Source organism: Chlorocebus sabaeus, chromosome 6, assembly GCF_047675955.1.
Source record: "Chlorocebus sabaeus isolate Y175 chromosome 6, mChlSab1.0.hap1, whole genome shotgun sequence".
In the NCBI taxonomy this organism is placed as follows: Eukaryota; Metazoa; Chordata; class Mammalia; order Primates; family Cercopithecidae; genus Chlorocebus; species Chlorocebus sabaeus.
In genome coordinates, this window is record NC_132909.1 from 47,763,561 (window position 1) to 47,781,195 (window position 17,635).

At 46.2% G+C, this 17,635-nt stretch overlaps 1 non-coding gene across 1 annotated transcript; it reads right to left on the reverse strand.

Moving 5' to 3' along the window:
- Positions 1-362: 362 nt before the first annotated feature.
- LOC119621876 (U6 spliceosomal RNA) lies at positions 363-466 on the reverse strand. Its single transcript, XR_005238491.1, has one exon. It is a non-coding gene; the product is annotated as a U6 spliceosomal RNA (small nuclear RNA).
- Between the last annotated feature and the right edge of the window lie 17,169 nt (positions 467-17,635).

A 17,635-nucleotide genomic window follows, 5' to 3' on the forward strand; every position in this document is an offset into this window, starting at 1 on the left:
ATTTCTTCTAGTGGTATGTTTTGATTTCTTCCTTTTAAAACAAGCTTTATGTTGGGATGCTTCAAGAATGTGCATGTCAGCTGGGTGCGGTGGCTCATGCCTGTAATCCCAGCACTTTGGGAGGCTGAGGTGGGCGGATCACGAGGTCAGGAGATCGAGACCATCCTGGCTAACACAGTGAAACCCCGTCTCTATTAAAAATACAAAAAAATTAGCCAGCGTGATGGTGGGCGCCTGTAGTTCCAGCTACTCGGGAGGCTGAGGCAGGAGAATGGCGTGAACCCAGGAGGCAGCGCTTGCAGTGAGCTGAGATCACGCCACTGCACTCTAGCCTGGGCGACAGAACGAGACTCCACCTCAAAAAAAAAAAAAAAAAAAAAAAGAATGTGCATGTCATCTTTGTGCAGGGGCCACGATCATCCCTGTATCATTCCAGTTCTAGTTTATGTGCTGCCAAAGCGAACACTGATTTTTGACTTCTTCCTTTTGATTTGTTGTGTATGTTATAGGCCTTTGCTTTGTGTGTGCCACAAGGCTTGCAAAATACATCTTATAGTGTTAAAAGATTATTTTAAGATGATAACCACTTAACTTTGATCACAGAAATAAAATATCTCTACACTCTTACTCCTACTTTGTATCAAACTTTTCATTTAGGTTATTATGGTTTTTCTTTCTAGGACTTCTATTTGTGGTTCTAATTGTTTGTACTTCTTTGCCAAACTTCTAATTTTGTTTATAGAGTTTTTTCAAATTTCATTTAATTTTCTATCTGTATTTTCTTTTAGACTCCTGAACTTTTAGAGAATCATTGTGAATTCATTTTCAGGCATTTTATAGATTTCCTTTTCTTCTAGGTCTGTTATTGGAGCTTTATTATTTTTTTCTAGCAGTGTCATTTTTTTTTTAAACATAAACCTGTGTCCTACGTAGTTGCTTTTATATTTGAGGAGATAGCCGTCCTTTCCAGCCTTTGCAGGTGTAATTTGGTTGTGGTAGACCTTTATTATTTAGTTTAGGAATTCTAGATGGGCTGGCTGGTTGAAACTCTGGACAGGCAGACTGTGCTGTGGGGTTCTCTCACTGGGCTGAGTTGCTTCCTGTTCTCTGAGGTTGAGTGGTTTTTCTGAATGTGCTCCACAGTCTTGTAAGGGCACTGGCTGGACTCTGCCATCATGTGTGGCTGCTGGCTGGGCTCTTCAGTTGTCTCTGATCAGGCATGGTTGGATGTTGTTTTCCCTGGCTGGGTGGTAATGTTATTAGGAACAACAACATGCACCGTGTTTCCTGCACATGATGCTGTTTGCTAGTTTCTATGGTGTGGCAAGTGTAGTAAGCCATTCTTGGCATTGCTATCAAGAAATACCTGAGACTGAGGAATTCATCAGGAAAAGAGGTTAAATTGGCTCTTTAACAGTGCTGCAGGCTGTACGGGAAGCATGGTGCCAGCATGCTTCATGGCGTCATCTGCTTTGCTTCCGGGGAGGCCTCAGGAAGCATTACTCATGGTGAAAGGCAGAATGAAAGCAGGCAATTCACATCACAAAAGCAGGAGCAAGGGAGAGTGGGGTGGGATTGCTCCACACTTTTAAATGACCAGATCTTGCAAGAACTCACTCACTATTGTGAGGACAGCAGCAAGCCATGAGGGATCTGCCTCCATGACCCAAACATCTCTCACTAAGCCCCACCTCCAACATTAGGGATTATAATTCAATGTGAGAGTTGGGTGGGTACAAATATCCTAACCATATTGGCACCTCTGTTGGTGGGGATGCAGAGCAAGCACCAAAACCCATGAACTGGTTCCTGTGAGCCCCTCGTCCGCTGTTCTTTGACCCAACTGACCCCTGGTGTCCAGCCATGCTGGCATTCCCAACATTTCAAGTGGGACGAGATAGGAGCAAGCTACCCGTGAAGCATCCCAGAATGGTAGAGAAGCTGAATGTTCACTTCCAACTCATCCCTTCTACTGCAAAAACCATGGGTCCAGGAGAACTCTTAGCACATGGTGTCCTGCTGGCCCCAGGGAGGGACAGTGTTGTCAGAGAGAACCATTCCTCTTACTGTTTCACCATGACTGTTTTTTTTTTGTTGTTGTTCTTCAGTATGAGGGGGCATCTCAGCCTCACTCCCAAGGTCTTGATATTAATGATAGAATTCTTGACTTTGAAGAGTTGCCAGCGGATTTCCGGTAGGTGAAGTAAGTAAAGGCAGAAAACTTCTATTCCACAATCTTGCCGACCTCACTCTCCTGAAAGTGTTATTTGGTTCATTTGAGGTATCAATTTTGCAGTCTTTGCCTTTGCCTTCCTAAGGTTTTTCATTTTTTTGAGACAGAGTCTTGCTTTGTTGTCCAAGCTGCAGTGTAGTGGCATGATCCTAGCTCACTGCAACCTCCACCTCCTGGGTTCAAGCAATTCTCTTGCCTCAGCCTCCTGAGTAGCTGGGATTACAGGCACACACAACCACACCTGACTAATTTTTGTATTTTTAGTAGAGACGGGGTTTTACCATGTTTGTCTGGCTGGTCTTGAACTCCTGGCCTCAAGTGATCCAACTGCCTTGGCTTCCCAAAGTGTTGGGATTACAGGCATGAGCCACTGTGCCTGGCCAGATATTCTTTTTCATATGGAACTATAGCAGACCCTGTAAAATTCTCACCTACATCCCCATGGCTCTTAGTTTTCTTGCTCAGCAGCCAGACTTTGAATTTTCTGTAGACATGGCCAGCGGCATGTGCTGGCACTTTAATGCCTCCTGAGAGAAACTTTCAACCAGTGGCTAATGGGACTGAGTGGATATATTCCCAAGCTCCCTCCTACCTCAGGTAGAAAAACACAGAAGTATATATTCCTAAACACGTCCCAGGGTTCTGCACGTAAGATTAAATTCCAGTGGCCCACGGCAGTACCTTCCTTGGTGATGTGCATTGAATTGGCTGTTTACCTTGCTTGTTTCACTTCCCACTTCCCTACGCATGTCATTTGAAATCATCTTCTACATAAAATGTTTTCTCTTGAATCCTTATCAAGCATCTGTTTCTTGGGAAATTCAGACTTACCATTTTCCTTCCACACACCAAATATCATTTTCTCATACATTCCTCTGATTTTCTTATCTGTGGAAGAGTCACTTGCTAGTTGTGTGACTCTTAGGAAAACAAAGGACTTATTGTTTCTGAGTGTCCCTTTTAGTTTTTGCAAAACAGGAATTACTACTATTATTATTTTTCTGAGATGGAGTTTTACTCAGTCACCCAGGCTGGAGTGCAGTGGCATGATCTCAGCTCACTGCAACCTCCGCCTCCTGGGTTCAAGCGATTCTCCTGCTTCAACCTCCCAAGTAGCTGGGATTACAGGTGCCCACCACCACACCCAGCTAAGTTTTTTGTATTTTTAGTAGAGATGAGATTCCACCATGTTGGCCAGGCTGGTCTTGAACTCCTGACCTTGGGCGATCCACCCACCTGGGCCTCCCAAAGTGCTGGGATTGCAGGCGTGAGCCACTGTGCCTGGCCAGGAATGATTTTCTTTCCCCACTGCTACCTGATGCATCGCAGACCCTTATGAATCACTCTGTTTTACCCATTCTGTTGTCTCCTCTCTGTCTCTTTATAAGCAGCAGGAAAATGGGACCCAGCTGGTGACAGAATTTCTGCTGGTGGGATTCTCCAGCCTCCCACACCTGAAGACCACACTCTTCACCCTATTCTTCCTCACCTACCTGGTCACCCTCGGTGGCAACGTCACCATTGTCATCATCATCCATACGGACAGGTTGCTCCACACTCCCATGTACCGCTTCCTGGCAGTGCTGTCCCTTTCAGAGACCTGCTACACGCTGGTCACCATCCCCAACATGCTGGCTCATCTGCTGATGGAGAGCCAGGCCATCTCCATCCTTGGCTGTCGGGCTCAGATGTTTTTCTTCCTGGGTCTGGGATGCAGTCAATGCTTCCTCCTTACCCTGATGGGTTATGATCGCTATGTGGCCATCTGCCACCCGCTGCGCTACTCTATGATCATGAGACCCACCGTTTGCCTCTGCCTGGGAACCTTGGTTTTCTGCTCTGGGTTCTTGGTGGCCTTGATCGAGACCAGCATGATCTTCTCATCCCCCTTTTGCCGCGGAGACCGCGTGGAGCACTTCTTCTGCGATATTGCCCCGGTGCTGAAGCTCAGCTGCGCCCAGAGCACCCACAAGGCGCTGGGCATCTTTTTCCTGAGCATCCTGGTGGTGCTGATCTCCTTCGTCCTCATCCTCCTCTCCTATGCCTTCATCGTGGCAGCCATCGTGAGGATTCCCTCCGCAGCTGGCCGGCGCAAGGCCTTTTCTACCTGCGCGGCCCACGTCACTGTGGTTGTGGTACATTTTGGCTGCGCCTCCATCGTCTACCTGCGTCGGGAGTCCGGGGCCAACCCCGACCAGGACCGCCTGGTGGCCGTGTTCTACACGGTGGTGAAGCCACTGCTGAACCCTGTGGTATACACTCTGAGGAACAAGGAAGTGAGGGTGGCTCTGAGGAGGACCCTGGCATGGAGCCGCGGTGTTTTTAAATAAGAACCTGCTTGGCAGGGCACAGTGGCTCACGCCTGTAATCCCAGCACTTTGGGAGGCCGAGGCAGGTAGATTACCTGAGGTCAGGAGTTGGAGACGAACCTGGCGAACGTGGTGAAACGCTGTCTCTAATAAAAATACAAAAATTAGCCGGGCGTGATGACGTGCGCCTGTAATTCCGCCTACTGGGGAGGCTGAGGCAGAAGAATCGCTTGAACTCGGGAGGTGGAAGTTGCAGTGAGCTGAGATCGCGCCATTGCACTCCAGCCTGGGAGACAAGAGTGAAATTCCGTCTCAAAACAAAACAAAACAAAACAAAAAACAAACAAACAAACAAACAAAAACCTGGTCTACGTTTCATGCTATTCTAGTTTTTTTTTCTTTTGGAGATAGGTTCTTGCTCTGTTGCCAAGGCTGGGGTGCCGTGGCACAATGATGGCTCACTGTAGCCTCCAACTCCTGGGCTTAAGTGATCCTCCCTCTTCAGCCTCACACATGGTTGGGACTACAGGTGTTCACCACTGTGCCCGATTAATTTTGAAAATTCGAATTTTGTACAGATAGGGGCTCACTCTGTTGCCCAGGCTGATCTCAGACTCTTGGCCCCAAGTGAGCCTCCTGTCTTGGCTTCCCTAAATGCTGGGATTACAGATGTGAGCCACTGAGCCCAGCCACTCTAGGGTTTTATTAGCATGTGTACCTCCACAGACTCAGTTGTCCCATCTAGTAAACAGGGTTCACTCCCATGCCTTAAATGAGATAGACTTTGTCAACTAATAGTGCCTGAGACTTGGCCTAAGCTCAGCAATGGATGCTTTTTCTTTTGTCTCAATTCCTGGACTTGACTGCAATGCATGGTGGTCTGCAGTGTCTGATGTGCACCAGTGGAGGGTGCTATTAAGGCAGCTCCTTGAGGGTGGACTGTGGAAGGTTGTGTCTAGTAGCATTGATCTGGACTGACACTATCCTCAGCATTCTTTTATTTTGTCACACTAATAAGTAGTTATTTTTTTTTTTTTTTTTTTTTTTTTAATTTTTTGAGACAGAGCCTTGTTTTTTTGCCCAGGCTGCAGTGCAGTGGCACAATCTTGGCTCACTGCAGGGTCCACCTCCCAGGTTCAAGTGATTCTCCTCCCTCAGCCTCCTGAGTAGCGAGACTACAGGTGCGTGCCACCACACCCGACTAATTTTTGTATTTTTAGTAGAGATGGGGTTTCACCATGTTGGCCAGAATCGTCTTGAACTCCTGATCTCATGATCTGCCATCTTGGCCTCCCAAAGTGCTGGGATTGCAGGCGTGAACCACTGTGCCTGGCCTATTTTATGTTTTCAAAAATCATATCAATCCTAATAGATGTAAAGTGGTGTCTCATTGTGCTTTAGTGGTTCACTTTTGTTTGATTAGATGCTGGTGTTGGATTGAAATAATCCAAAGTATCTTTGACTACAATGGAATAAAATAAGAAATCAGTAACAGAACAAAACTTTACAAATATGCAGAAATGAAACAACACGCTCTTAACCAGGAGGTCAAAGAAGAAATTATGTTAGATTGGAAAGTACGTTGAGATGAATGAAAATGAAAACAAAGCATACTAAAACTTATGAGATGCAGCAAAAGCAGGGCTCAGAGGGCAATTCATAGCTGTGAATGCTTACATTGAAAAAGAAGAAAGATCCTAAATCAATAACCTACCTTTATACTTTGTGGAATTAGAAAAAGGAAAGTTTGCTGAACACTGGTGATGAAGCTGACACCATAAAATTCTCCAGGAAAATATGATATGGGCAGTGCTTTATGTGCTGTGTTTTCTATTTGTCCCAAAAGGTCTACTTTGCTTGCTGTCTCGGGAGACAACCTATATGGACCACACTGATGGGCTTGGCACCCTCTGGTTTTCTGGTTGGGTTTGGCCAATTGGAGGCACTATCAGGAGATGGAGGTCAGAAGGAAAGAAATGTCAGGGAGACTATAGAGATACCAGATGCCTGGTTGCTGTAGTTGGCTGCTGTCTTCACTAGGGGCCATAGGCCCTTCTACAAAGCCATTTTCTCTGGGCATCTGTAAGCATTCTCTTACCTGCACCATTAGGCATTAGTAAGTGTTAACAGCTCCCCAGTGTTGCTAGCTCTGGGGTGCTGCACCAGCCCTTAACTTTGTGCACATTGTTACAAAGAGCCCCTTTGAAAAACTTCCCCCAAATTATCCAGGAGCAGTGTGTCTTCCACTTCCTGTTGAATCCAGTTGATACACTTACAAGTAGAATTGCCTAAGAAGAAAATAGGCCAAGCCTAAGGGAAACTCTCCCCATCGATACTCTTCTGATCATGCTGGGGAAACTGAGTCATTATCTCATATAACTCTAACTTTTCTTTTTTTTTTTTTTTTTTTTGAGACGGAGTCTCGCTCTGTCGCCCAGGCTGGAGTGCAGTGGCGCAATCTCAGCTCACTGCAAGCTCCGCCTCCCGGGTTCACGCCATTCTCCTGCCTCAGCCTCCCAAGTAGCTGGGACTACAGGCGCCCACCACCTCACCCGGCTAATTTTTTCTGTTTTTAGTAGAGACGGGGTTTCACCATGGTCTCGATCTCCTGACCTTGTGATCCGCCCGCCTCGGCCTCCCAAAGTGCTGGGATTACAGGCGTGAGCCACCGTGCCCGGCCCCAACTCTAACTTTTCATGTAGACATCTGTGCCTTGCCTTTATAATGTTTCTCCTTGCATCTCTGTTTTCCATTTCTGCTGCTCATTCTGCATATTTAAACATATACATAATTATACGACTCTCACAGGATACTATTTTGAAAATTCTAAACAGATTTTTTTTTTTAAGAGACAGGGTCTCACTCTGTCAACCAGCCTGGAGTGCAGTGAAGCATTCATAGCTCACTGCAGCACTCCTGGGTTGAAGGGCTCCTCCTGCTTCAACTTCCTGGGTAGTTAGTTGGGACTACAGGCACACAACACAACACCTGGCTAATTTTTTTTTTAAAAAAGATGGCATCTCACTACATTGCCCAGGCTGATCTGGAACTCTTGGGCTCAAGTAATTCTCCTGCCTTGGCCTCCCAAAGCACTGGGATTACAGGGATGTGCCACTGCACCCAGCCTAAACAGATGTGTGTGTTGAAATCGTTGCCACTTTCCCATAAATCACATTCCCTTGAAATGATTCTGTCATCATGGTCACATGGAAAGTGAGGGTAAAGCTTACTATAAGGATAAGGTGGGAAGAGAATGCCTTTCTAGTACTAGAAGGAGATAAGGTGATGCTAGAAGTTGGGGAAGCAAGTGGTCAGGCACTGGAGCCCTAAAATACAGAAGAGGAGACAGTATGGCAGGGAACCTCTAAGATGGCCCCCAATGATCCCACCTCCTGGTAGTCATGACTTCATATAATTCCCTCCTCTTGAGTAACTTGCTTCTGACTAGTAGAATATCAAAATGTTGAGTGGATGCCATTTCCATGATTGTATTACAAAGATCCTGGCATCTTTCTTGGCAGCAAAATCTCTCTCTTGCTGGCTTTGATGAAGCCAACAGCCTATTTGGAGAGGCAAGAAACTGAGTGTAGCCTACAGCCAACATCCAGTGAGGAAGTGGCCCTTAGTCCACCAGTTTTCAAGTAACTTAATTCATGCTAAAACCACAAAAGTAAACTAGAAAAAGGGTCCTTACCCACTTGAACCTTCAGATAAGACCACAGCTCTGGCCAACCTTTTGATTGCAGCCTGTGAGTAGCTGTGCCCCAACTAAGATTCCTGATCTATAGACACTTTGAGATAATAAACCTGTGTGGGTTTTTTTTTTTTTTTTTTGGAGTCTCACTCTCTATCACTCATGCTAGAGTACAGTGGCACCATCTTGGCTCACTACAACCACCACCTCCTGGTTCAAGCAATTCTCCTGCCTCAGCCTACCGAGTAGCTGGGATTACAGGTATGTGCCACCACATCCAGCTAATTTTTGTATTTTTAGTAAAGACGGGGTTTTAAATAGTAGCTGGGATTACAGGTATGTGCCACCACATCCAGCTAATTTTTGTATTTTTAGTAAAGACGGGGTTTTATCAGGAGTTTCCACTTTTGTGTCTTCCTCATTGTCTCTTGCCGTTGCCAAGTAAGAAGTGCCTTTTGTCTCCTGTTGTGATTCTGAGACCTCCCCAGCCACTGGAACCGTAAGTCCAATTAAACCTCTTTTTCTTCCCAGTCTCAGGTATGTCTTTATCAGTAGCATGAGAATGGACGAATACAGGTGGTTCCTCAAAAAGTTAAAAATGGATTTAGCATATGATTTAGCAATTATACTTCTGGGTATACATCCAAAAAACCTGAAAGCAAGATCTTGAAGAGGTATTTGTACACCCATATTCAGAGCAACATTATTCACAACAGCCAAAAAAGTTGGAAGCAACCCCACTGCCCTTCAGTGGATGGATGAATAAATAAACCATGGTGTAGCACATACCACCATACAACGGAATAGTATTCATTCTTTTTTTTTTTTTTTTGAGACGGAGTCTCGCTCTGTCTCCCAGGCTGGAGTGCAGTGGCCGGATCTCAGCTCACTGCAAGCTCCGCCTCCCGGGTTTACGCCATTCTCCTGCCTCAGCTTCCCGAGTAGCTGGGACTACAGGCGCCCGCCACCTCGCCCGGCTAGTTTTTTGCATTTTTTTAGTAGAGACGGGGTTTCACCGTGTTAGCCAGGATGGTCTCGATCTCCTGACCTCGTGATCCGCCCACCTCGGCCTCCCAAAGTGCTGAGATTACAGGCATGAGCCACTGTGACCGGCCATATTATTCATTCTTAAGAAGGAGGAAATTCTGACACGACATGGATGAGCCTGGAGGATAGTACGCTAAGTGAGATAGGCCAGTAACAAAACAAGAAGTACTGTATAATTCTACTTCTATGAGGTACCCAGATAATTCTACTTCTATGAGGTACCCAGAGCATTCAAATTCATAGAGACAGAAAGTAGAATACGAGTTACCATGGCCTGAGGGAGATAAGAATGGGGAGTGAGTGTTTAATGGGTATGGAGTTTCACTTTCGCAAGATGGAAGAGTCCTGATAATGGGTGGTGGTCATGGTTACACAACCGTGTGAATGTATTTAATGCCACTGAGACTTAAAAATGACTCTACTGGTAGTGTTTATGTTACGTGTACTTTGCCACAACTAAAAATAGAAATTAAGTTAAAAGAGATACGCAATGAAAGGCAGCCAGTTAGCAACATTGAGTTGGCAAGATAAGAGTTTATTTCTCTTTTAGATATCTTGGTTCTGAAATATCTAAATCACCTTTCTAAACAGGCAGAACTAGATGAACTAGTACCACTGCATACAATGTACGTGCACCTCCTTCTTCTCATACACAGACCATCCCTATCTAAGAGACATAGTCTAATGACTCATCCACTCACTGGTCCAGTTTGAAATATAACATTCCTCCATTGAGCTCTGGTATGGTTTCTCATGGTCTGGTGGCCTACAAACTTAGAAAGCTCCCTCTAGTCTACATGTAGTATAAATGATAAAACCATAGCCAAACAAACAAACAAACAAACCCCTCTGCCCCCAATTTCCCAAACAATAAAAAACCCCAACTTCAATGGAAGCATGGGAAATACACAAAAGTCAATGAATTGCAATATGAAATTTTCATTATGCAGAAATTAACTAGGTGTGCAGTGGTTCATGCTTGTAATCCCAGCACTTTCGAACTGAGGTTGGAGGACTGCTTGAGGCCACGAGTTTGAGACCAGCCTGGGCAACATAGTGAGACCCCATCTCTACAAAAGAAATAAAACATTATCTGGGTGTGGTGGCATGTGCCTGTGGTCCCAGCTACTCAGGAGGCTGAGATGGGAGGATTGCTTGAGCCCAGGAGATTGAGACTGCAGTGAGCTATGACTGTGCCACTGTACTCCAGCCTAGGTGCCAGTGGTTCATGCTTGTAATCCCAGCACTTTGGGACTGAGGTTGGAGGACTGCTTGAGGCCACGAGTTTGAGACCAGCCTGGGCAACATAGTGAGACCCCATCTCTACAAAAGAAATAAAACATTATCTGGGTGTGGTGGCATGTGCCTGTGGTCCCAGCTACTCAGGAGGCTGAGATGGGAGGATTGCTTGAGCTCAGGAGATTGAGACTGCAGTGAGCTATGACTGTGCCACTGTACTCCAGCCTAGGCACCAGAGAAAGACCCAGTCTGTAAAAAGCAAAACAAAACAAATACAAATTTTGTTAGGCAGAAATTGTGAAGACTCCTTGAAGGGCACTGTTGCCAGAGAGTAAGTCCTTTGTCCATTGTCCTCCATGGTCCTTGGTTTTGCCCTCTAGCAGGGCCCTTCATTGTTTTCTATGCCCAAGGCCATTTCTGAAGCTTTCTCATCTCATTTCTTGCTGGTACAATTTTGAGGGGGCTCATGACACAAATTTGGGGGATTTTTTTTTTTGAGACAGGGTCTTCCTCTCACCCAGGCTGGACTGCAGTGATGTGAATATGGCTCACTGCAGCCTCAACCTTGTGGGCTCAAGGGATCCTCCTACCTCAGGCTCCCATGTGTCTGGAACCACAGGCATACACCCCCATGCTTGGCTAATTTTTTAAATTTTTTGCAGAGATTGGGTCTCACTTTGTTGCCTAGGCCAATTCTCAGACTCCTGAGCTCAATTGATTCCCCTGCCTTGGCTTCCCAAAGTGCTGGGATTACAGGCATGAGCCATTGCTCCCGGCCAAGATTGTTTTTATTTTATTTTATTTATTTTATTTTATTTTATTTTATTTTTCTGAGATGGAGTCTCCTTTTGTCACCCAGGCTAGAGTACAGTGGTGCGATCTTGGCTCCCTGCAATATCTGCCTCCCTGGTTCAAGCAATTCTCCTGCCTCAGCCTCCCGAGTAGCTGGGATTATAGGCATGCGCCATCATGCCAGGCTAATTTTTGTATTTTTAGTAGAGATGGGCTTTCACTAGTTGGCCAGGCTGGTCTTGAACTCCTGACCTCAAGTAATCCACCCGCCTCAGCCTCCCAAAGTGCTAGGATTACAGTCACGAGCCATTGCTCCCCGCTGAGATTGTTTATTTAATGTCAAATAATCACAGTCAAAAGACTGTGCCAAAGCAGGCCAGGCTTACAGCCTCTATGCCTGGACCTTGGTATTCTCTCATCTTTTCTTTCTTTCTTTCTTTCTTTTTTTTTTTGAGACAGAATTTCGCTCTTATTGCCCAGGCTGGAGTGCTATGGTGTGATCTCGGCTCACCGCAACCTTCACCACCTGGGTTCAAGCCATTCTCCTGCCTCAGCCTCCCGAGTAGCTGGGATTATAGGCGTGGGCCACCACACCCAGCTAATTTTTGTATTTTTAGTAGAGACAGGGTTTCACCACGTTGGCCAGGATGGTCTGGATTTCCTGACCTCGTGATCCGCTCGCCTTGGCCTCCTAAAGTGCTGGGATTACAGGCATGAGCCACCGCGCCCAGCGGTATTCTCTCATCTTAGTGACAGCTACTCTTAGCTTTCTGAAAAGCAGAGTTGCGAGGGGAGGCAGTACTCTTGCTCCTGGGTTGACTCTCCGGTCTAGAAGAGAGTGCCAAGTGGGAAGCTGCTGAGAACCCGCTGCCTCAGCAGAGCCATCTTGCATGGATGCTTCATTTTGTGGGTGCAGGAGGTGTTTTGCTTTGAAGCCCTGTGAGGCCCTGAATCACCACAGTCAGTTCATTTCAACTGTAGCCTGCAGGGAGAAAGAGCCTCCCTTGATATAATTCTTTTTTTTTTTTTTGAGACAGAGTCTCACTGTCTCACCCAGGAATGGAGGGCAGTGGTGTGATCTCGGCTCACTGCTACTTCCGCCTCCCAGGTTCAAGCAATTCTCCTGCCTCAGCCTCCTGAGTAGCTGGGACTACAGGTGCCCACTGCCACGCCCTGCTAATTGTTTGTATTTCAGTAGAGACAGTGTTTCACAGTGTTGCCCAGGCTGGTCTCCAACTCCCTGAGCTCCAGGCTGGTCTCGAACTCCTGAGCTCAGGCAATCCACCAGCCTCGGCCTCCCAAAGTGCTGGGATTATAGGTGTGAGGTACCAGGCCCAGCCTCATTGATGTAATTCTATTCCTTTCCATCTCCACTTGCTACAGTACATCTCTCTCATTATTAATAGTAGCCAGAAGTAGTCAATACACACACACAAATAGTCTGAGTTCTTCCAATGACATCTCCAAAGCTTGGAGACTCCATCAGTACCTGCTCTGTTATTGAAGACATCACAGTTTTACCTAGTGGTTTTGCCATAACGTAATACTGAAAGCTATTCACTTCTCAAGGAATATTTTGTTTTTTCCAGTTTTGGGCTATTAACAAAAAGCTTCTACGGGTCAGCTCAACCCGGGATGTTGGATTTCAATTTCAATTTTTTTTTTTTTTTTTTGAGACAGAGTCTTGCTCTGTCGCCCAGGCTGGAGTGCAGTGGCGAATCTCCTGCCTCAGCCTCTTGAGTTGCTGGGATTACAGGTGCGTGCCACCAGGCCTGGCTAATTTTTGTATTTTTAGTAGAGATAGGGTTTCACCATGTTGGCCAGGTTGGTGTCGAACTCCTGACTTCAAGTGATCTGCCTGCCTCGGCTTTCCAAAGTACTGGGATTACAGGTGTGAGTCCCCGTGCCTGGCTTCAATTTTTCTTTTTTGAGAAAAGGTCTTGCTCTGTTGCCCAGGCTGGAGTGCAGTGGCATGATCATAGCTCACTACAGCCTCAAACTCCTGGGCTCAAGCAATCCTCCTATCTCAGCCTCCCAGGTAGCTGGGACTACAGGTGCACACCACCACACCTGGCTAATTTTAAAACTGTTTGTAGAAACAGAGTCTTTCTAAGCTGCTCAGGCTGGTCTCAAACTCTTAAGTAATCCTCCCGCCTTGGCCCCCCAAAGGGTTGCGATCACAGGCATGAGCACCCAGCCTCATTTTCAGTTTTAAGGGGCATGTTGAGCACATTGAAAGGTATGTAGGGTGACTCCATTTTTCTTTTAAATTTTGGGAACCTGTTCATTTATACATTACTAAGAACTCCTTTAGTAATGTTTTTGTGGTTTCTGTGGATTGTTTATTTTTTCCAGTGGCGAGAGCTTGTTGGTTTTCATTTATTTGCTTGAGTGGATGGAAATACCAGTTCCACCATTCCCTGTTACGCATTACCTGCTACAGGTGTGGAGCCAGTTATGACTCACACCTCATGACGATGGTTGGAAGCCTACGCAATGCTGTCCTTGGCCCAAGGAGATGAAAGCCAGGATTAGGGGCCTGCATCAGTTTAGAAGGAGCTCTAAGTGCCTTAGGAGCCTTCTCAAAGGCTGTAGAAGCGTTTAGAAACACAGGCATTTCATGCCCACTGGGAAGAGTCAGGAAATCTGGGAACCAGTTTAATTCTGAACCACTGGCTGGGACTTGCAGAGATCACCCGCCTCTGTGCCTCACAAGTCATCAAAGAGAGGAACTGACATTGATGATCGCTTCCCTCTGTGACATTTCCAGACTCTATACTTACTACGAAACTCATAAAAATAAGGATTGACGAGGATATGAGGGTGTGGTAAGTGCCTTGCTTCCCCAGACTTGAAACACTTAACAGTAGCGTTTCCTGCAAGTAACATCAAAGACGCCTTTGAACTGAACAGGCAGAAATTGAGTCCCTCTTCCAGTTCTCTTTCAAACCTTCTGGTTACTTCAAGGGACCACTTTGGTTTGGCACCAGTGTGTCTTTAAACAATATTATTTATTTATGGACGTTGTGTGTGTGCATATAATTATTTATTTACACATATATGTATAAAATTATATGCATGTAATTTTAGTTTTTACAGAATCATGCAATAAAATTGAACAGTTTCAGAGTTCAGTTCAATAAAAATTTTAACATAGGTAACCACTATCATAATTAGAATTGTAACACAAGCAACCACCACAATACAAAACAGTTCTATCACCCCCAAAACCTTCTATGCTGCCCCTTTTATTCTAACACCCTTCCCTAACCCCTGGCAACACTGATCTCTCCTCCCACAGCATGGTTTTGTCACTCTTGGAGAATATCATATAAATGGATCATATTAGTGGTACCTTTGAAATTGGCTTCTTTCTTTTTTGTTTTGAGATAGAGTTTCACTTTTGTTGCTCAGGCTGGAGTGCAATGGTACAATCTTGGCTCACTGCAACCTCTGTCTCCTGGGTTCAAGTGATTCTCCTGCCCCAGCCTCCTGAGTAGCTGGGATCACAGGCGCCCACCACCACACCTGGCTAATTTTTTTATATTTTTAGTAGAGACGGGGTTTCACCATGTTGGTCAGGGTGGTCTCGAACTCCTGACCTCAGGTCATTCACCCACCTCAGCCTCCCAAAGTGCTGGGATTATAGGCATGAGCCCCACACCCGGCCAAGATTGGCTTCTTTCAATCAGGCTACTTATGTTGAGATTCATCCAAAGTGTTGTGTGCTTCTCTGCTTTTCTGTTTTGTTGTATTTTATGTTTTTAGCAAGACAGAGGGTCTTGCTCTGTCTCCCAGACTGGAGTGCAGTAGCACAATCATGGCTTACTGCGGCCTCGAACTCCTGGGCTCAAGGGATCTTCCCGCCTCAGCCTCCAGTATCTGGGACTACAGCCGCATGCCACCATGCCTGGCTAGTTTTATATATATATTCATTTATTTGAGATGGAGTCTCGCTTTGTCACCCAGGCACGATCTCAGCTCACTGCAACCTCTGCCTCCCAGGTTCAAGCGATTCTCCTCCCTCAGCCTCCTGAGTAGCTGGGATTACAGGCACCCACCACCACGCCTGGCTAATTTTTGGTATTTTTAATAGAGCGGGGTTTCGCCATGTTGATCCGGTTGGTCTCGAACTCCTGACTTCAGGTGATCCACCCGCCTAGGCCTCCCAGAGTGCTGGGATTACAAGCGTGAGCCACTGCATCTGGCCTGTCATGTTTCAGTAGTTTGCCCTCTTTATTGCTGAGCAGTGTTTCATGGTATGGGTGAATCACAGTTTATTCCTTTCTTAAGGGATTTTTTTTTTCCCCCAGTGTTCAGCTATTGCAAATAAAGCTCCTGTGAATAAGCACGTGCAGATTGTGTGTGGGGTTGCATATTGTTCAAAATCCTCTCTGGCTTTCCAATTCCCTTAGAATAACATTTGCGGTCCTCCTGCAGTCTGTAAAATCACACCTGTCCGGCCTTTGTCCAGCCTTTGATAGCATTTCCTCCCTGCCTCCTCTGCTCTCTTTCTTCCAGCGATCCTGGCTTTCCTGATTTTCTCTGCACATGCAAAGCCCAATCCATTTGTAATGAGTTGAATGGTAGACCCTAAAATGTACATTCAGAACCTGCGAATGTGACTTAATTTAGAAAACGGTTTTGCAGAAGTGAGGGGTCTCAAGATGAGGCTATCCTGGATTAGGGTGGTACCTAAATGCAACATCAAGTGTCCTCATAAGACATAGAGGAGGAGGGCTGGGTGTGGTGGCGCTTGCCTGTAATCCCAGTGCTTTGGGAGGCTGAGGCAGGTGGATTGCCCAATGTCAGGAGTTTGAGACCACTCTGGTCTACCTGGTGAAACCCCGTCTCTACTAAAAATACAAAAAAATTTAGCTGGGTGTTGTGGTGTGTTCCTGTAAGCCCAGTTACTCAGGAGGCTGAGGCAGGAGAACTGCTTGAACCCAGGAGGTGGAGGTTGCCATGAGCCGAGATCGCGCCACTGTACTCCAGCCTGGGAGACGGAGTGAGACTCCGCTTCAAAAAAAAAAAAAAAAAAAAATACAGAGGTTGATGCAGGCACAGGGAATAAGGCCATCTGAAGATACTGCAGAAACTGGAGTGACGCAGCCACAAGCCAAAGAATGCCTGGAGCCTCTGGAAGTTGGAGGAGGTAAGGATCCTCCCCTAGAGATCTTCAGAGAATGTATGGCCCAGCTGATGCCTCCACACTGAACTTCTGGCCTCCAGAGTGTAAGAAAATTAATTCCTGTTGTTTCAAGCCACCCAATTTGTAGTAATGTATTATGGCTGTCAAAGGAAATTAATAAACCATCTCAGGGCCTTTATACGTGCCATCTCCTCTACCTGGATTACTCTTTCCCCAGATTCTTGTGGGGCCCATGTCCTCACTTCCTCCTGGTCTCTGTGCTCAACTGTCACCTACTTAGAGAGTCCTCCTGCTCGTCTTAAGAGAGGCCCTTACTGTATCCCTCTAACTCTATAATTTGTTGCACTTCTCTTTAAATATCAATCAATTTCGATACATGGTATTTGTTCCCTCTCCTGCCCCACCCCCGCCCCTTTTTTTAAGAGACAGGGTCTTGTTCTGTTGCCCAAGCTGGAGTGCAGTGGCATGATCACAGCTCACTGTAGCCAGGACCTCTTGGGCTCAAGCAATCCTCCCTTCTCAGCCTCCCAAGCAGCTAGGATAACAAGCACCTGCCACCATGCTCAGCTAATTTTGTTTGCTTTTTTTTTTTTTTTTTTTAAAGTTTTTAGACAGAGTCTTGCTCTGTTGCCCAGGCTGGAGTGCAATGGCGTGATCTCAGCTCATCGCAACCTCCGCCTCCTGGGTTCAAGCGATTCTCCTGGCTAAGTTTATTTACTTATTTATTTTTATTTTTTTGAGATGGAGTCTCACTCTGTCGCCCAGGCTGGAGTGCAGTCGTGTGATCTCGGCTCACTGCAAGCTCCGCCTCCCGGGTTCAGGCCATTCTGCTGCCTCAGCCTCCCAAGTAGCTGGGACTACAGGCACCTGCCACCACACCCAGCTAATTTTTTGTATTTTTAGTACAGACGGGGTTTCACCGTGGTCTCCATCTCCTGACCTTGTGATCCGCCCGCCTCAGCCTCCCAAAGTGCTGGTATTACAGGCGTGAGATACCACGCCCGGCCTGTTTTTTTTTTTTTTTTTTTTGAGAGACAGGGTCTCACTTTTTGGTCCTGGCTGGTCTCAAATTCCTGGCCTCAAGCGATCCTCCTGCCTTGGCCTCCCAAAGTGCTGGGATTACAGGCATGGGCCACCGTGCCAGGCTTGTTTCCCTTTTTAAAAAAATC